This window comes from Benincasa hispida, chromosome 4, assembly GCF_009727055.1.
Source record: "Benincasa hispida cultivar B227 chromosome 4, ASM972705v1, whole genome shotgun sequence".
Taxonomy (NCBI): domain Eukaryota; kingdom Viridiplantae; phylum Streptophyta; class Magnoliopsida; order Cucurbitales; family Cucurbitaceae; genus Benincasa; species Benincasa hispida.
In genome coordinates this window covers 47514757-47521150 of record NC_052352.1, presented here as the reverse complement: position 1 = coordinate 47521150, position 6394 = coordinate 47514757, and the positions used below count along the sequence as shown (strand labels likewise).

The following is a 6394-nucleotide window of genomic DNA, read 5'->3' as shown; positions in this document are numbered from 1 at the left end:
AGAAGTTGCACAAACCTGAATAAACGTACGCGCCGTATTAGAAGACCCAGACGAGATCTGACAAGAGTTCTTTAGTGAAATGGAAGGATCTCCCCAACGAAGAGACTAGTTGGAGTGGCGTCGAAGATTTGAAAGAATGCAGCTTCAACCATCGCAAATTTGAACAAGGTCGGTTGACGGACGTCAACCAATTAAGTGGGGAGAATGTGACAGTCATGCTTGTCCAGGGCTTGTTGCCATGGCCGCATGCCCGATCCAAACCCTCTTCTAGCATACTTTCATATCATGTACTGTACTAGCTTAGTTAGCTTGCTTTCTTTACATTTTCATTGTAAGTTTACCACTCGCCCTTTTGCATATGCAAAGGGTGCCAGTTGGATTTTTGTTCAGAATGCACTATATGGGGATAACACTAATCATCACTTCCCATACCGGAGTAGTACTCTATAAAGCTTTGTTGTTGCTTATTGCTTTCTAGCCTACTACAATCTTTCTTTCTTATTCACACTCACAAAAACTTCTTATGAAAACCTTTTCTCCAAACCCGTTTTCTAAAACCGTTTACCCTAAATGGGGGTGGAGGTTGCGAGAGGCACTCGGTGTGCCACGGGCAGTCCGTATTCGAGTTGTTTGACTTGTTCGTGAGCGGGAACAAGTGCCGCACAATTCGCTAAGAGAAGCTTCCGAAAGAGCGATTGTGACACACTGCACACGCACACGCATACAACACACACACACACACACACCACACGTACACGCAGACCGCTTCACGCCTATGCCCACGCCCACGCCCACACACACGCACACGCACACACAACACACACAACTCCACTCACGTGCACTCGCACGATCACACACATGCACACACACATGCCACATGCACACGCTCACGCCGCACTCGCACACTCACGCGCCCACCCACCGCAACGCGTATGCTTACGTACACGCACATGCACTACACGCACACACCCACACACATGCATACGCCCATGCCCATTCCATGCCCACGCCCACACCACGCCCACGCACACGTACAGTCACACGCACACGCATACGCACATGCACACACACCTCCACACGCACACGCACACACACACACGCTTAGACACACACCCACACACACACATGCAGATGCGACGCACAGACACACGCATACGCACATGCGCACGCACCCACGTACAAACACACACACACACACGTGCACGCGTACACGCACACGCGCATGAACATACAAACGTGCACGCGCACGCGTACGTACACGCACACACGCACGCGTACATGCACACACACACTCACACACACACACACAACTTGCTGAGTTACTTAATATATCTTGGCATGTTAAATATATGGAATTGGTAAAACATAATGCATGACATTACTTAGGTAAATGAATTATATTTATTAATGTTTTGTGTATGCTTGATTGATTTTCATGAATTTTTTAATATAAGTGTTATATTAATAAAGTTGAAAATCAATTTGCATTGAGCAATGACACATTCATAGCTTAATATAATTTTTATATTAAAGCCATGAAATGCATGTAATATGGTTTTCTTATTAATTAGAATTTTACTATTAATTAATTAAACCATAGAAAGCATGATTAGAGAGCTAATTATTAAATTTGTAATAGTTATAAAATTAATATTTAGTAATCGTCAACCTATAATAAAGAGTTGCATGCAGACTAGGATCTTAAGGAATTTGAATTAATTTTAAAATGGTTAAAATTAATTTAGACCTTAGATCACATTAAAGTCCTTTTTTTTAATAGATATAAAATATGATCGAGTAGGAAAAATGAGACTTTAGGTTATAAGGAAACTCTACCGGTGAAGTTCTGTCTAGGTTGGGGGTACTTAAGATGATGGTTTACGAAACACCTCCTACTTGGGAACTGACTTCAAACTTGAGTTGAATTAACTTTAGTCCTGTTAGCATGCAATATCACTAGGTTAATTAAATAGTTTAATCCACCTAGAACATCAGAGTAAAGACCTTATTATAAGAGTTATAATAGGCATAAACTTAGATAGATTCATTAGCCATAATTTAACTAAGTATAATAAAACCTTAAAATGGTAAAACACTTTACTGGGAGAAAAATGGTATATGGGATATATCAGTTTTTAGCTCTCACATCTATAAGAGTTTACACCGTGAGATCCATGCTTGGCTTTGGTCGCCCTAGGCGCGGCCTCCCTTTGGAAAGTATTTGCATGGGTCAATACCAAGGTGAATAGGAAAAATGTTCATAGTAAGTGGGACAAAGACGCGTATCAACGTATCCTACGGTCTCCTCCATTAGGTTACACTGTGAGATTCCTATGATTCGTCTGCGTGTTGTTCTGGAGTGACCACCCCTTCGAAAAGCTTGATCATAGGATTTGGAACAACGCAAACTCCAGTAATGGATAGGGTTTCTTAGGTTAATCTTTAACGGTTGTCATTCTTTACGGTAGCTGATAACTGGTAGAAATACAAGTTATTAAAGCTCAAATTAGTAAAACAATGAGAGAAAGCGATGGTAAAATAGGTAATATCATGTCTGAATGCGTCAAACTGAAAGGAATTTCCATCGCTAATGCTCGTCGCATAAAAGCAGTTAATTTACCTATTTTGTGCAGGTACAATACGATGGCGCATATGGAATTGGGATCCAAGGGCACAATGCGATGGCGCATATGAAATTGCGATCCAAGGACACAATGCGACAACACGCTTAAAGTTGCGATCGTAAGTCATGTGATCATGAGAAGTTTCTCAAAAAGTGATTGCATAAAGACCTTGCATCAAGGCGACAACATAATAAATCATGATGGGACGTTAAGCTGATAATGGTGGATTTCGAATTCAGTTGACAAGCCGTTAAAAGCCATACTATAGCAAGTACATTACTTTCGGTGACTTTTAAACGGCCCAACAAAGTACGAAAATTAATGCCGCCCATCATTGCAATCATTAGTAAGAAAAGCTGCTTCACTTTGAAATCTATAAATATCGAATGCCACCAGAGAGAGAAGGATACACGCATATACATATACATATAGATAGAGGACGTAGAGAGTAAGGAGACGAGGTGAAGCTGAGAGAAATCGCTCTCGGACAGATCAAGAGATTGCCGGAAAGTAATACAAAGGAGAGAAGGCCAACCCTTGCGAGAGCAAGAATCCATAACTAGAATAGAGTTGAAGTGATAAAGAGCAATGTAAAAGGCCACAGGAAGCAAAATATTGCTTACTGAGCTCGTTATTTCTCAAATCCATTTGTTATTTTATATTTAGTACTTTATTTGCAGAAAATGGAAACTTCATTTCAATTTATGTTCAATCTCTCCACACCATGCATGAGTAGCTAAATTTCTGAATGGGTTGAGAAGTACTTAGCTAGCATGACTTAAGATATGCATTTTATGCGATCATCTTGTCTTATGTATGCGTCATTCATCATTTGGACCTACTTGAGAGAGTAGTCTAAAGATAGAATCTAGGCTTTAGAGAGTCGGATTAGAATCTAGGCTTGAGAAAGTCGGATTAGATTGCATAAGCAAGAGTAGAAACTTAGAAATAAGTTCTATCTGTTGTTTCCCATACACATCGCATGCGTCCTAGAAATAGGAAATGTGGCATTTTGTATTGAGAAATGTAGTACTAATATTTGTGTATAGCATGATCACATAACTTGTATACAATATTGGGAAATGTTAGCTAAATCTCTTCTCAACCTCTTCATCGCATACTTGTGATAACTCTACGCTTTCATCACTCTGCACTCAACTCCATCGCATAGGAAAATCTAAATCAAAACACCATCTACCTCTTTTTCACCACCATAATAGAATTAAAGAACCTGTCCCATATCTATTTAGTAGTCCCTATGTTCGACCCTGGACTTACCAAGAACCTAAGAAGGCTTATACTTAGGCTTTGTTAGGAAAACTTGTATGATCATCACATAACACACATCATCGCATACTCACACCATCGCATAATAAATCAACACATCAAGTTTTTGGTGCTGTTGCCGAGGACTACGGTATAGATTGCGTTAACATCAAACCTCTTTGATCTTTGTAGCTTTCGACCTCTGCTGCATTGTCATTCCTTTGGTAAAGGAAGAAGTAAGTGTCGCATGAGCGAAGGACACCCTCTTGAGCCCAACTACGACCTAGAGATCGAAAGAACTTTTCGTAAAAGACAGAAAGATAGATGTAGACGATAAGGAAGAACTCACAGAATGGCTGAACAACCTAAAGAACGAGTAGCAAATGAAAACAACATAATGGCAAATCGTATCCTACTGGCAAATGATTGCAATAGACCCATTTGAGACTATGCGTCACCAAACTTGTATGATTTCTACACAAGTATCATGAGACCAGTATTGGATGGATCAAGGTTCGAGATGAAGCCAATAATATTACAAATGATACAAACAGCAGGACAGTTTGGAGGGCGACATGGTAAAGATCCGCACTCCCATCTACAAAGCTTCATTGAAATTTATAACACTTTTGTGTTCCTTAATATCTCCATAAAAGAGGATCGACTCACACTATTTCCATTTTCACTATGCGATAACGCAAGAAAATGGGCATACTCCCTCGAACTAGGAGAGATAACTTTATAGGAGCAAATTGTGGAAAAGTTTATGAAAAAGTATTTCCGTCCTATAGAGAATGCCAGAAGGAGGAAATTGATCACCAATTTTGAACAAGAAGAAGATGAATCGCTCAGTGACGCATGGGCGAGATTCAAGAGACTAGTGCGCGACTGTCCACACAATAGATTGCCAGATTGCCTCCAAATGGAGATTTTCTATCATGGACTCAATTCTGCATCGCAGGCAGCTGCCAATGCGGAAGCAGCAGGAGGTCTACTGGACAAAAGATATGATGAGGCAAAGAACATTCTTGATCATATCTCGAAAAACCATGAAGATTGGCAAGAAAGCGATCAAAGAGCAAAACCCCGAGAAGGTAACGCAAGTAATGGTGCCATCGCATCATTACAAAAGCAGATGAATGTGATGATAAATTTATTACAGGGCATTGCAATAAACAATCCCGGAACGCAAAGAGGATAAGTCAATGCGATAGAACAAACAAGCACCAGTTGTGCTACATGTGAAGAATCGCATTCTGTTGAAGAATGTCCACGAAATCCGCAGTCAATCTACTTTGTCAAGAACAACTCTTTTTCAAACACGTACAAACCCGAGTGGCAAAACCACCCTAATTTTGCTTGGAAAATAACCAACAACAAGGCTGTCAACCTATGGCGCAAAGTGAAGGATCACAAGGATTTTTCCAAAAAAACTAAAGATCAACAGCAACAACAAGCCAGCAACTCTCAATCACCACCATCATCCTCTCTGGAGAATTTGTTAAAACAATACATTGAAAAAAAATGAAACAGTCCTCTAGAGCCAAGCGACGTCCATCCGCAATTTAGAAATCTAAATAGGACAAATTGCGGGAGAGCTGAAAAACAGATCGCAGGGAACACTGCCTAGCTCAGCTGAGCTCCCACGCAACCCGGGGAATACAGAGAAAGAATACCTCCAAGTAGTAACCATGAGAAGTGGAAAGGCGATGGTGGAAGTTAGGAAGGAGCCTAGCAGGACCGATTCAAATGCGATGGAATCAAAGAAACTGTTGATGAAAACTGAGTCAAAGGAGCCTAAGGTTATGGAACCTGAAGAACTTGAAGATGCGATCGCCTCTAAGCCTCCAGACCATGGAACAGTGAAAGTACAGCTACCTCTATTCCCTCAAAGACTAAAAAAGAAGCAAAACGTTGAAGGTTCGTATCATCGTTTCTTGAAAATATTGAAACAACTATACATCAATATTCCATTTACAGAAGCGATAGAGCAGATGTCGATGTATGCCAAGTTTTTGAAGGATATTGTTTCGAAGAAGAGAAGCACAGGAAAATTCGCCACGGTGGCATTAACACAAGAGTAAAATATGATAATCCCACCAAAGATGCGTGACCCAGGCAGCTTTACGATACCCTGCTCAATAGGAGGGATCTACATTAGTCAAGCATTATGCGAACTTGGGGCAAGCATCAACTTAATGCCCCTTTCAATCTTCAAACAATTGAATGTAGGTCAGCTGATACTCATAACGGTGGCTCTCCAGCTTGCAGATAGGTCCCTAGTACACCTGAAGGAAAATTGAAGGATGTCTTGGTCACAATCGACAAATGCATTCTACCTGTAGACTTCATCATTCTAGATTATGAAGCGGATAAAGATGTGTCAATCATATTGGGACGACCATTCTTGTCTACTGGTCGTGCTCAAATAGATGTGCACAAGGGAGAGAACACAATGAGCATCAATGGAAAGAAGCTCAGGTTTAATATTATCAAGGAAATGA

At 40.6% G+C, this 6394-nt stretch overlaps 1 non-coding gene across 1 annotated transcript; it reads right to left on the bottom strand.

Annotated features, from left to right (window-relative positions):
* Positions 1-4689: 4689 nt before the first annotated feature.
* LOC120076957 lies at positions 4690-4796 on the bottom strand. Its single transcript, XR_005481701.1, has one exon. It is a non-coding gene; the product is annotated as a small nucleolar RNA R71 (small nucleolar RNA).
* Positions 4797-6394: the final 1598 nt, after the last annotated feature.